Below are 14,860 nucleotides of genomic sequence, written 5' to 3'. Positions count from 1 at the left end.
AAATTTCAACAATATAAGAAAATCATAATTCAAATATTCTCATCATAATCCTGAATTCATACAACCAAAAACTACAACAATTTTAAACTAAATAAATATAAAAAACTTACAAAGTTCAAACCCACTAAACGGGGACTGAAAATAGCAGGATTATGTCAGAGGAACCGTGCAAACAGTGACGGAGGCAAAAAATCAAACGCGTACATCAAAACAAAACATCGAACATAATTTTCAAACACCAAAATTAACATTTTATTAACATCTGGAGTAACATATAGACACAATTCTTGATTAATTAAATTCTCATAACCATAAAAAATGACTAAACTCGAACAAAATTCCATAACATTTTCTATTTTCTATTTCATTCTTCCATTTACTTGGCAGGTAACAACAATCCCTAACAAAAATTCTTAAAAATCCCTGACATTGTTTGAATCAATGCAAGTAACCAAACAAAAACAAAATTTACAAAATTAAAAATTAAAAAAAATAAAAAAACAAACCTCAAATGTGGGGCGCTGGAGATGGGAACAAGAAAGAGGGGATCAGAAGAGAGAGAAAGAGAAAGGGAGAGAGAGAATGGAAGAGAGAGAGAAGACGGTGGGCGGTGAGGGGAAGAAGACGCGGAGAGAGAGAGAGAGACTGAAATCGGGGGAAAATGAAGAGGAAGAAGTTAGGGTATAATAGATCAGACTCATTTGCGACTACAATGTCGTCGCAAATACCCCACATATGAAATTATTTGCGACGACATATTGTTGTCGCAAATAATCATTCTACCGCGTTTGTTCTTGGTCAAATGTGTTTAGCTTATTTGCGACGACAAAGAGAAAACATCGTCGCAAATAAAGTGATATTATTTGCGACAACACATGTCGCACAAATAATAAGATTTGTCATCGCAAAAAATGGATTCCCTTTTGCGGCAAAAATCCGCGTCATTGGAAATTGCGCGCCTAAACTATGTGCGACGACATTAAACTTATTAACAATGACATGCTTAATTATTTAACGGAGATTAATTACGACGACATGTCGTCATAAATAATGAAATATTTGTGACAACATATGTCGTCGTAAATAATGTGATCGCAAATGAAATTTTTTGTTGTAGTAACGCAACTTGAGCATGGACAAATTGACCAATTCAACTAATATCAAGTAAAAGAAGACTCATCAACCAAGATCGACCGGAAGTCATCAATCAACTTGAGTTGACTCATGAAGACATTTGAATAGCCAAGCCTGAATTGATTGGAGCACTGCGTGACCCACCTTAAACAAATAAGGAATGTGAAATTAAACATTTTGTTACATGCGACCCTTTTAACTATATTTTCTCATATACGCAACCTAATTAAATTTTCTACCTGTTTGACCACTAAATTTTTTCCCTCCCAAATATGTTTCGCTTATATTCATAATATTCACAAAATATTTTTGTTTTGATTATTAGGTGCATTTCGCTCCATCTTTTCTTTTTTTTTTTTTTTTTTTGAATCTTATATTTTTAAGAGAATTGCCTCAATTGAATAATGTTTCATATTCTAGTTAAATATTTTTTTCTTGTAGTCCTCAAAATAATTTAACTTTATATAACAAATGTGTCTTGCATGAATATTTTTTCTCTTTTTGTAACTGCTCTATTAAAATCATTTTTCTTACATGTGCCCCTGATTAAATATCTTTTTCTTGCAACATTTCTTTTTTTCATTCATGCAACATTTTTAAATACTACTTTTTTTTATAAGTTCCCTAAAATAGTTTATTGTCTAATTTACACTATTAAAATCACCTCTTTTTTAAATGTATTATACTTTAGATATTTTTTAGAGAATAATAAATTAAGAACAGAATCAACTAAACTTTTATAAAAGCTTTACATCCACACACCCATAAAAATTCAACAAACTCAATTATGATGTTCACTCACAAATTTATAACTAGCATACATGAACACTGTCACAACATATAGATGAACAGCGTATAGAAAATCAACTTGAAAGTTAAAAGCGTATAGAAGGAGGTGGTGGCAGATAAGCCCTTTTATGTTGCGGAGGCGGCGATCTTCTAGAACGACGTGGTGGAGGACTTTTACAGTGCACAGGCGGTGGTGCTCTTCTTGGAGAAGGTGGAGGACTTTTAAATTGCAAAGGTGATGCTCTTCTAGGAGGAGGTGGAGAACTTGGCTTGGCTCTCAAATTTCGTGTTACCGGATAGTCCACGTCTGCCAAATTCAAATTATAAAAACAACGTCTAGGCTATATTTGATTACTAATGATTCACAAACTAAATTTTTCAAACTCTCGCAGACTGAGATTTCAAACCGAATTTAGCTGTGCCGCTTATTTAACACTTCAGGGACAAAAAGTATAGAAATCACAATCATTTATCTCACTGAGAAATTAAGAACTCGATCCAAAAAATAATGGTTTCAATCATATAAAACAATATATATACTTGATCAAACTTCTTGTCATGTAGATCATGCATAGATGCGGATATATTATATAAGTAGATGAAAATGATGCCCACCTGCCTTGACCAAATGATTATGCACTCCAAAAATATTTGCTGCAAAGAGGGCAATTAGCATTATGAAACGAATGGCAGAATAGAGTTTCATTTTTCAATCGTGGATATGTCTTTCTGTTTTCTTTTGCAAACATTATATAGACACAAAAATGAGAAGATAGTAGTAATTAGTCCAACCTTGCGACTTGGTCTATATGGAAATTAAAACTTATCATCCAAAAGAAGCAGCTTCCTTTAAATTTCCTGACTAAAAATCCAAAGATAAAAAGGATCAACAGCAAAGTTGACCACGTATGTTGAATATGTGTACGTTTGATTATTGTCACATGTCGCCCTCACTTGGAACATGTGATCAAATGTGGCCCGCAAACCTTAGAAAGTGACAGTTTACTGCTGCAAGGAGGCATATGTTATAAGTAAGAGGTCGACCATCTTGAGAAGGGGGCATGAGGTCGACTGCATTTACAGGTAATAGCGAAGAGGTTAAAGAAAGCATCTACGAAGTCAAGCCAACGTAGAGATAATGATCTAGAGGATTCTTTCCAAGATTTACTACTTGTAATTTAAATTGGAAATATGTTCTAATTGATTGTAATCTCTATCTTTTGGGAAACTATCCCAAAAGATAAGAGAAATATTCCCGAATTTGAATAAGAAAACAAGCGGGGGCAGTGACCTAAGATATAAATAAAGGATTATAAGTCAGAAAATCTCTAAGTGTGATCTGAAGCATTCGTGAGTGTAATTTCTCCGAAAATAGTGAAATTTCTCTCCTTTCCCATAGGGGACATAGCTCTCAAATCGATGGTGAACTACTACAAATTTTGCTTCTTCTTGCTTTAATTTTGCTTTTAGTATTTTTAAAGATCATTTAATTCATACAAACCATTAAGAAATTCGTTATAATCCAATTGATGAATTTTCACCGTCAACAATTGGCGACTCTGCTAGAGACCGAACCCAAAATCTTTGGTTTGCATGAAAAATTTCAGTGAGAAAATGGAGCTGAAGCCATGCCTCCAAGAAAAACAAGAAGCAACGCTGCGAGTCAAGGCAACCAAACTGAAGATAACACCGTAAATCAAGCCAACTAGGCCAATAGAAAAGGGGTGAGAATCAACCCGCAGTTAGGAACGAGAAAGTTCCAGCCCTAAACATGCCTCAGCCAGACCCATATATTAATTACACCGTATATTAATTACAACATTTATCTATGAATAGTTCGACATATATTAATTACAACAATTACATGGTTTTTTTTTTTTTTGAAAAAAAAAATCAATTATACCTTAAGATTTGACTTTTTAAGTACACTTATTTAAAATTTCAATCACTAATAAATCAAAATTCGACTATACTAGTCTATAAATTCACAAATTTTGAAATCTAAATGTTAAATATTAATATTGAACTCCATTAAAAGCCGAATTTATTTAGGGAAAAAAAATGACCGATACAAATAGATAATGAACGTAAACTCTAGTTCAATTTTTTAATTTATTTTAGCCCCCGAAAAAAAAAATACAAGGTTCTAGCTCCGCCACTGAATCTTACCAACAAAGTAAATAGTTGTTGGATGCAAAGGTTAGAAAATTAACCTTGAAAGAGCTGAGAAGGTAACTCATCTACAATGGCTAGAATCAAATCACACATGGTAATAGGGATTTAAATGCTGAGAGGAAAAAAAAAACTGTATAGACAGTGCTTATAAGTTTATTATGGTATTGTTCTTTTCACAACTCAAGTTCTATTGTCACAGTATTTTCTCTCATAAAAATTTAAACTTAACTTTTTTGTTATAGTGTTGTTCTATAACATATACAACTCAAATTCTTAACTTGAGTTCTGAAACAAACAAAATGTAAGCCTCTTATTTTTGACAAATACCCTTAAAAACAAACAGAACTACAACTTGAGTTGTGGGCATAGCACTTACCATTTATGCAAGTAAGCTAAGCTTAGTTCTTTTGTCAGCTATTTAAAAGTACATTAATCTTGATTTGTATCCCTTATTTTTGAAAAATACCCTTAAAAAGTTAATTGGTCTTGATTTTTATGCTTTGCTCTTCATCAATACCCTTTTCAGTCAAATAACAATATTAAGAAGAGGGTACTAATTAAGAGTAAGGTGTAAAAATCTATACACATACACTACCAAGGGTAAGTTCAACAATTTTTTTATTTTTTTTTATAAAGGGAAATATTGACAAATACTCTTAAAATGTATATAAGTCTTGATTTTTATTTTTTACTCTTGCTTAATACCTTTTTTAATCAAATAACTATATAAAATGTACTAATAAAAAGTAAGCGGTAAAAATCTAAACTCATACATTTTTTAAGTGTAAGTCAATAATTTTTTCCTTTATTTTATTTTTATATTAAATGTTAAATTTATAAGAGACTTATAACTCGCTCTGACCATCAATTCAAAGTAGTTGGTGTGTGATGCGACAATATATAATTGGTTATTTTGTAAAAAGTAGACTTAGCTCGTGTTTGGCGATGTTTAGATTATCTGTAAAATTCATTAAAAAATTAAATTATGTTCTGATTTGTCTTACTCTCACCTAATCCCCTCCAACTTGAGAATAGGTTTATCTACTTTTTTATTCGCTGTTAGAGCGTTATTATGGGGTTGAATCATGAAATTCTAATGGCGCTCCACATCAGTCAATCCCATCATTAACGCTATTAAGCTTCCGCTAGCTAGATGAATAACTAGCTATATCAAAAGAATTTTGTATTCAAGATTCCCACAAAAAATATAATAAAAAACTATTCAATCAAATTTCTCTCATTCTATTACTGTTAGTTCAAAACCGACCATGCAAGAGGAGGTGAATTGAGTTTTAAATGTTTTTTAAAACAAGTTTACTAATGTTTTAAATTAATCAAATTAAGCAATGATGTATAGAATAATTAAGGAGAGAAAGGAAAGAAGTGTGCAAACTCCATTTATAGTTTTTCAACAAAGCCGCTTGCATCCATTATTGCCGAACATCGTTGATTGACCCAATGGAGTTTCAACACCATCATACCATATACAACCCACGACTTGGATCTTTTTCCACCCAAAGCTCACAATATGTCTTTGCAGACCACCAATCTAATTTCCAAGGAAATTTGTAAACATATAACTATAACGACCCAATTTCTTGGACCGTTAATTTACTTAGTTAAATATATGAAAATTTAAATTAAACATACCAGACTTCACAGACTTATAAAATTATGAATATATTTTATAAAAAATATAACATACTTCTATCGAGTCATAGGAGTTAAATAATAATAATAACACACGTGAAAAGCTTTGAAATAATTTTTTTCTTAGGGAAACTAGATTGAAACTTTACATTCATAAGACTTAATTGCATACTTTGTGCAGAGGACGTATCGAAGTGGTATATACTTAAAGATTCAAGTTCGTGAGTGTTCAATCAATTTTAAAAGAAATACCAAGCATTAACAAAAACGATCACTAGCTATGTAATAATGATGATAGCATAGGTTGGCTGTTACTTTAACGGATCATGTAAGCATATTACGTCCTACTAAATAAACGTGCAATTGAAAAGGTGAAGCATAACCACATGTCTTAGTATTAAGCATAGAAGGACCTATCCTATAGATGCAAGTATTTAAATCCTCAAAGCCTAACATACTGAAATAGTAGTCTCATAACATTTTAAAACAAAAGTAACTTAAATGCGGAGTTAATTGCGGGTGGTATCCATAATCCCCTGTTGACCCCATCGCACATGCACCATCCTGCCTGTCCATCATGATAGCTCAAGTGATGGGTTTTTTGCCCAGATTATTTGCAGCACAGACAACATGGGTGAATAATCTGTTTATTAACTTTACATTTTATGGTCCTATGTACGTACCAGGTGCGCGCGACCAATGAGGTGTCGGGAGAACGACCCAAATATATTATCTTTTCTTTGCTATAGCCTCTTATTAGGTGAGCATGCAATCATAATCATGACTCATATTCAAAACATAACATTTAATTTATAGAGACAATAATACATCGATAAATTATTTTCATGACATCTCAAATAATGTACAAATGAATGTAATAACACATCAATGAACAATCATTCAAGAACGTGAAACAATTCGCAATCATGTGACATCATTCCTTTAAGGTGAGGTTTGTACTTACCTGATCAAGCACAACCTCACTTAGCGATGCCCGCTTACTTATCTTCTTTTAGAACACTCTCTGGTGACAACACTTCTTAGTTAGAGGGGTCTGTAGGTTGACTTATCATTGAAAAGTTCAAGTCTCATTCGTATCTTATGTGAATCATCACTAATTAAGTTCTAATATGACAGTCTTAATTAGTATTGATCATTGTCCGAATAGCTTTCCTACATTAGATAGTTAACTACAACTTAAATCATTAACAAATTAGTTAATAATAATAATATTTTCTTACTAATCTTATTGATCATTATCGGAATAGTATTGTATTAATCTTATTAATACTCCCTTCTCTGGTCCAACACTTAAAAATATAGACACAAGGTCAACTGACCATTTTAACACTCACCTAAGTTGAGAGGACAATTTTGCCCGTTTTATTTGCTCCTAGACCTACTTATGGGGTTCTGCCTTGCACTTTTTTTTTTTCTTAACACGTCTAACCCTTCATACAGAGCCTGAGGTATTCATGATGCCAAATTGTGGCTGGTCACTGCTTAAATTTTCTAAGTTCACACTTCTACCGTCGTACTTTTCGGTTTGGGTAAAATTTGTATTCCAGACTCATCCTATCTCCAAATGACATTAAATTTGGATATTATGCTATTAACATATCATACTATTACGCATTAAAACAGTTTTACAAAATAAATTTTCTATCTCCTAAAATTGGAGCCTTTAATCTCGAATTGCACTATGAACCCACTGATTCAAAATACTAATTTCAAAAATTCATAACTAATTGTACAAAAATCATTTTGAGGCATATAATATCTTGTTGGAAAGCTTAGGATGTCTAGTTTCTATCCTAAAAATTTCAGATCCGAAGTCTGATGTAACTAAAAATGGATGTATTCTTTACTGGTCACAATGAGTGTACTGATCATGGTCAAAAATTAAACCTAACATATCTTGGCTAAAATAACTCCAAATCAAGTGATTCCAAAAATTATTCTATAGTTGATTCACTGTATTATCATACCATTATCAAGAATCATTAAGCTAAAGTTTAAATATTCATAAAAATTACTTTGTAACCGGAGTATCCAAGCAAAACACAACCGTAACTACAACAAATATCCCTGTTGTATATATATGTGTGTATATATGTATATATATTTATTATACTTTGTAATAGTTTCTTTTTTATTTATTCAACAAAAATGGTGATACAAGTTATAATATCAAATTTAAAAACACCGCATAAACGAAACGTCCAAAATAAAACATTCAATACAATTTATATATCATCGACTGTATAACTGTTTTTAAGTTGGCAACTTGTACATAATATAAAGCATCTTACCAATAGTTAATCACACAGACATCATAAGATCAAAATACATTTACTGAATCTAAAATCTAACTAATTAGCGAGTAGAGTATCAAGGAATTCCAAAATGTCTAGCTAAACAAAGTGCCCCAATAAAGTGACCCATCGTCAAAAAATGCTCCAATTATGCTGAAATTTCCACCATTTAACCTGTAAATAAAGCACTACAATTAATTGAAACATACAAATAAACAAAGAATAATAAAGCTTAAACTTACGTACTAAAGTGTACCTCTGTCATAAATCCAATTGTGCATTTGATTATTCTAGCTAGTAAAGGATCCTCATATCCTAAATAATAGTCTATATAGCAAGAACTAGTAACACTATGCACAACCTTATAGCTAACTTGCATATGTTTTACAAAGAGTTGAAGAAATCATGACTTCAATGATGCACTAGGTAAAATTTTAATGTAAAATTTATACGACAGAGAGTATCTTAAATATATTATTTTAGAGATAGTTAAAGAAAGCATGAGTCTTCATTGCCTACATTTAAACCAAAAAACAATGTCACAATCATACAAATATTATCAAAAAAATATTGATTTCACCTTTAAATACATTTAAGTATATGATGTAGTTTACATGTAATGGTATACTTAAAACAAATTTGCACAAAGTAGAGAGTTTTCATATCCCTTCAAAATTTTATCAGCAAGCCATGCCACATTGCTTGAAATTACTTTTTCAATGGTACTCATCTCACTCGTAGGCCTCCATAAGAAAGCATTCGGTTGTTTTGCCACATCCACCCATACTCTAACTACTTTCGGTCCAAGAGGTACATAGTGAATGGTCCAAGCGATTTGATTGCCTTGGCTTTTCTAATTCGCGGTCACGCTGCGAGTTTTTCTCAGAGCCATCAATCAATTATTGCCGGATTCTTCGATTTCTTTCTTAAGACCCTCCTTCTAGCGCCAAATGTTGACGGTCAAAATTTGTCAATTATGAATTTACCCTCTTCGGGAACACTCATCTAATGACACTCACGAATTAATAAGAAAATAAATACATAACATAAAAGAACACGAAAATTTATAGTGATTCGACAGAATATTGTTGGCTATGTCCACTTTTGGCTGCATTAAATCTTAAAGAGTACATAATTTTTCCCAAGGCAGAGGATTATGTGTAGTCCTTAAATGATGAGTTTAACCCTTATTTGTTAGTTTTCCTGTACATGATATCTCTTATCTCAGATTACATTATGAGATAAGCCCATTTTATCCCTCTTTTTGGGATAAGTAGTGGCTTTTTCTCTACATTTTACTATTTAAATTTAAATATATAGTCATGGCAGATAGTCTATATCTAATTCAGCTCCTAGGATCTAGATCTTGATTTGAATCTTGAATTAGAAGATAGGGATCATCTTTCCTTGATTCTGTAGAAATAAGTAGATCTCGATCGTCCTCGTAACTCGGACTCCTCAGTGTGGACAACTCTGCGGCTTGTGTGAGACTTCTCGACCAATATCGATAGTGCTAGTCAAGTTGTCTCCTCGACCAAAGTGTTCTTCCCTTCCAGAACTCCTCGACCACCAGGTCTCATTCTGCCTTCCAGAAATCTCGACTCCACATCTCACTCATATTATCAAGTTCTTCGACCATGGTGCAACATATTTTTTTGGATTTTGTGTTGTTTGTTGTTAAAAAAAAAACCTTTTAATATAATACGAACGTTAAAAAGGAGTAATATTAGTCGGAGACAATTATCCTGGTGTCTCACATTCTTAATGTTGATGTTATTGTCATGTTACATTTCACTTCTACATGTTTCGATGGAGAAACTATAGACAAACTATATACCTTGGGTTTTTCTACATTCTCACTATCTTGACATGTAGAACTAAAAACTTAAAATGACATTTATTTTACATAGCACTAATATTGAAAATGTGAGACACCAAGAATAATTAACATTTGTATTTTATGTTAATTTGTTTCGGTTTATATTTGACAATTTTCTAGATCTTTTATTTAAGTATTTTATAGTAGTTGTAATATTTGTAATGAGTATGATGAGGAGGATTAGTAAGAGTTTTTAAAAATTACAAATTGAATTTGTGCAGAGGAAATATGATGTAGGATAGAGTAGGAAAAAGAGAGAGAAAAAGAAGAAAGAGAAGAATTACGGTAGAAGAAGAGAAGAATTAAGATAGAAGAAGAGAAGAATTACGGTAGAAGAAGAGAAGAATTTTAGAGTGAGAAAATTTGAATAATCACATTATTGATCACTAAGTTCTGAAAAGTGAAATTGTAGTATATAACATATTTGTCAAACTAAAAAAATAAATAGCAAAATTATTTTAACTAGTTAGTAAATACCAAATTCTTAAAAGGTTAAATTTGTTTTTCTACTTTACCCCTATATTTAAGTACAACTAATATGGAAACCTTAAACTTCCCTCAAAATAAAAAACCCTAATCCCCAAAATTTATCTCTCTTTCTCTCTCCTCCATCTTTCTCGGCAACACGTTCTCGCTCTCTCCTTCTCTTTCTCTCTCTCCCCTCCATCCCTCCCTACCTCCCTCCTCACGATCTCTCTCCTCTCTTGCTACCGACTGCATCTATAATAGCTTGATCTTCAAAAGAAACAGCATAAGAATAAAATTTCCCTCCCTCCCTCCACACGGTTTCTCTCCTCTCTCGTTGTCGACTGCATCTATAACAGCTTGATCTTCAAAAGAAACAACCTAAGAATAAAATTTCCCTCCCTCCCTCCTCACGGTCTCTCTCCTCTCTTGTTGTCGACTGCATCTATAACAGTTTGATCTTAAAAAAATAATAATAATAAAATAAAACAACGTAAGAATAAAATTTAGGAGTACCTGATCAATAATTTTCGGTTACTTCCTATTAAGCAAAAGCTTAAACTTAGAGTAGCATATAACATATATCATTAATAGGATTATAACCTAAGTATTATAAATATCACATCATGACTTAATTTAAATTCTTAAAACAATCATAATATCTTAGTACGAAAATTATTTGTGTTGTGATATCCATAACCATGCCTTCTCCATCTTGCATCAACCTTTTCAATCCATCAGAAGCATTTCAGGTAGGAGATTTTGGTGTACCTATAATATGAACCACCTAATGAGCAAAAGCTCAATGACTACAAATACTCTCACAAAATATTTGCGCACAATACTCATATAAAATTGCTTAACCAATATTTATGTTCAATTATGAAAATGTATTTAATCTCTTTGCGGCTTTGTGCACGTACCCATGGGACAAGACAGTGGAGAGTGGGGGAGCAACTTAAACATTTAATGTGACTACCCCAAAGTTATAATTAATTTTAGTACATAGTTAACTTTCGTTAAAAGTTCGAAGGAATTTTAACCTCTCATCCCTTAAGAACAGAAGGTGATACGGCACTTGACAACTCATCTTTACATGAGCCTCTTATTTAGATAAACGTGTACAATATCATCTATATTCATCATCACAATAGAATCACTTACAGAGAATTAGTGCACACAAGGCAAACAATATTTCAAGCATATCTTTTAAAATACATTAATGTTGCAAGTGACGTTTCTACTAACCTGAATAATCGTACTTAATTAGCGTTTTCTACCTCAACTCACCGTTTCTGTGCTGTTGGTTCTGTTTTCAAATTGTACAGAAAATGACTGTCAGTTCATTATCAAACTTCTAACTCAATTGTTTAAGTTTTATGACTCATATCTCATCCACATTTCTTACGATAAATTAAATAAATTAATTATCCTCCTTCTAATTTGATAACATTTTCCGAGTAAATTAACTAGTGAATCCATTTCTAAACTTTAGTAACCGACTAGGTTAACTATTTCCATTCCTTAAATAAATTCGTTCTCTAACTCTAATTCATCAATTAATTAACTATAATTAAATCCGTTCTTAACTGTAATTAATCATTTAATTATTAATTTAATTAACTCACTCTATTATTTCACTTAGAACCTCGAAATCAACTTAACTAATTTTCGTAAACGATCTATCTCTAAGTCTCAGACTTGTCATCTCCCAACCTAATTCAAACTTATAACTAATCCTAAACTTCTCTAGTGATCAATGTCTCCGGCTTTAACCTCACCTCTAAGGATTAAATTTGTTAAACTTAAGGATTATTAAAACTTCCATTGGGCCCTTGGGTTGGATTGTAGCTTTTGGAGCTCAGTTGACACTTTTATCTTCAGGAAAAAATTACGATTCCCTTTTTTTTTGGTAGACCGTTTGTTCGTTCTTTTCGTTCCCTTTTTTTTTCCCCTGCCTTGCTTTTTGGTTTTGATGCCTTTGTTGTCGTTTTTGATACATTTCTTATTATCGTTTGTTGTACTTAATTTTTTTTTAAAGGGACATATATACTACTCTTTTCAAAAGTTCCCTACAATAATTTATTGTCTAATTTACACTATTAAAATCATCTCTTTTTTAAAGATATTTTTTAGAGAATAATAAATTAAGAACAGAATTAACTAAACTTTTATAAAAGTTTTACATCCACATATCCATAAAAGTCAACAAACTCAATTATGATGTTCATAGACAAGTTTATAACTAGCATATGTGAACATATATATCAAGTATCATCTTGATTACAAGGGCACTTGAAAGTTAAAAGCGTACAGAAGGCGGTGGTGGCAGATGAGCCCTTTAACGTCGACCATGATTGCGATGTCGCTTGGCTCTTCTAGGACTGTGTTCGGTGGCTGTACTAGGAGGAAGTGGAGGACTTGGTTGGACTCTCAAATTTCGTGTTACCGGGTAGTCCACGTCTGCCCAATTCAAATTATAAAAACAACGTTTAGGCTATATTTTATTACTAATGATAGACCTTATTTATTTTACCGATTCGAATTTTTAATTTTATTTTTATTACAGTTAAAAGCTTTCATATAAAATCATATTTAACTTTTTTTATTACAATTAAAAATTATTACATAAAGTCAAATCTCAGTTCGAATTGAACGTGTCATAAACTAAATTTTTCCAGGGAAAAGGACAAAATATTGTACATGTATACAAGCATTCTATCACCTTTCAAATTTTACGTTTAAAAAAAAAAAAAAAAACAACTCTTTCTTTAAAAATAAATAAATAAAGGAAAACTACAAAACACCCTTTTATAGTTAATCATATAGTACTATATATTAATTTCGTTCTTTCATTTCATAGAATTTCTCTACAACGGCCAACAAATACGTTGTCAACCTACAATCCCACATTTGAAAATTAAAACCCAGCAAGAAACCCCCACAATTCTTAGAGAAACCCTTACCGATCGTATACTCCTCAGATAAAAGTAAAATGTAGTCTTAAATTCAAATAGAACGTGAAGCCAGAAAATGTTGGAGAATAAAAAAACACTCGATTCTTAACAAAATTTTCCATTAAAAATGAGCTTAATAGCAAGATCATTTCAATTTGATTTGCATCATGGGAAATCGGGCAACTAAAATGGTAGGTTAATTGCTTCAAACAAGAAAATTTATTTTCTATCAATTCTGGAAGAAAAGAACAGATCTGCATCTTCTATTGAAGCCTCGGACAACGTAGAAAAGACATTGAATACACTTGATCCAAAACATAATGGTTTTCAATCATATAAATGCATAGATGCAGATATATTATATAAGTAAATTACTTTTTAAAGAATGAAAATGATACCCACCTGCCTTGACCAAATGATTATGCACTCCAAAAATATTTGCTGCAAAGAGGGCAATTAGCATTATGAAACGAATGGCAGCATAGAGTTTCATATTTTAATCCTGCACATGTCTTTCTGTTTTCTTTTGCAAACATTATATAGACACAAAAATGAGAAGATAGTCCGTCAACAATTTAACAGTAATTAGTCCGCGTTGTTTGAGAATTGATGATTATTTCTTTTCGTTTGCTTGGTTGACAATATCTTGCAGACATTAACATTATTCAAAGTCTACGCACCCTCATGCACGCACATTAATTCATTAGCTAGATGTCTACTCATTAAAGGAAAAAGCTAACTTTGCGACTTGGTCGATATGGAAATTAAAACTTACCATCCAAAAGAAGCAGCTTCCTTTAAATTTCCTGATTAAAAATCCAAAGAGAAAAATAATCAGAAGCAAAGTTTACCACGTCTGTTAAATATGTGATCAAATGTGGCCCCCAAACCTTAGAAAGTGATAGTTTACTACCTCAAAGTTTGAAAACTTTCGAGTTTGCTCCTTCTACTTGTTAATAACTTTAACAAAAAGGAAAACGAAAGAAAATGAGTGTACACGTTGAAATAATTATGACATAGTAATGCTCTTACATTAGTGCATGTTTACGCTTAGACAACGAATATCCGCCAGCAGTTTCTTAAAAACCGACAACTAATATCATACACAAAAATGCAACATACACATTTCCGTGCTTTGAAAATGCATATATAGAGGATTAGATGACAGTTTCTTCTAAATCTTTGTCTTAGCTTTTATTGATGATTTGTTGTTTTTATTGATGGTTTGTTAGTATTTCGTAAACCAAAATTACAAGGGGTAATACCAATGACAAACACGCAATTTGACATAATATCCGATTAATTCTTCCATGTATTCAGTTGTAGGGTGAAACACCGAACCCTAAATAGGGCCCGCAGGCCATAAAGAAGAGCATTAAATGATCAAATATAGCTCAACCTTAAGAGCCACGTCAATAAATAGCTTTATTAAGAGTCGACTGCAGCGACGAGGCATCTGTTATAAGTAAGAGGTTGACCGTTGTGTGAACACGACC

The 14,860-nt window shown here is 32.0% G+C and overlaps 2 long non-coding RNA genes across 3 annotated transcripts; both read right to left on the bottom strand.

Annotated features, from left to right (window-relative positions):
* Nucleotides 1-1,847: 1,847 nt before the first annotated feature.
* On the bottom strand, nucleotides 1,848-2,671 carry LOC21396454. Its single transcript, XR_002903426.1, has 2 exons — nucleotides 2,539-2,671; nucleotides 1,848-2,230 (listed from the first exon to the last, which is right to left on the bottom strand). It is a non-coding gene; the product is annotated as an uncharacterized LOC21396454 (long non-coding RNA).
* Nucleotides 2,672-8,160: 5,489 nt separating this feature from the next.
* Nucleotides 8,161-13,919, bottom strand: LOC112094219. 2 transcript variants are annotated; one of them, XR_002903428.1, is made up of 4 exons: nucleotides 13,767-13,919; nucleotides 12,722-12,870; nucleotides 11,656-11,716; nucleotides 8,191-8,237 (listed from the first exon to the last, which is right to left on the bottom strand). It is a non-coding gene; the product is annotated as an uncharacterized LOC112094219 (long non-coding RNA). The 2 variants fall into 2 exon arrangements; XR_002903427.1 differs by lacking the exon at nucleotides 11,656-11,716 and having other exon boundaries at nucleotides 8,161-8,237; nucleotides 13,767-13,915.
* Between the last annotated feature and the right edge of the window lie 941 nt (nucleotides 13,920-14,860).

This window comes from Morus notabilis, unplaced genomic scaffold, assembly GCF_000414095.1.
Source record: "Morus notabilis unplaced genomic scaffold, ASM41409v2 Scaffold951, whole genome shotgun sequence".
Taxonomy (NCBI): Eukaryota; Viridiplantae; Streptophyta; class Magnoliopsida; order Rosales; family Moraceae; genus Morus; species Morus notabilis.
This window is presented reverse-complemented; position numbering and strand designations above follow the sequence as displayed.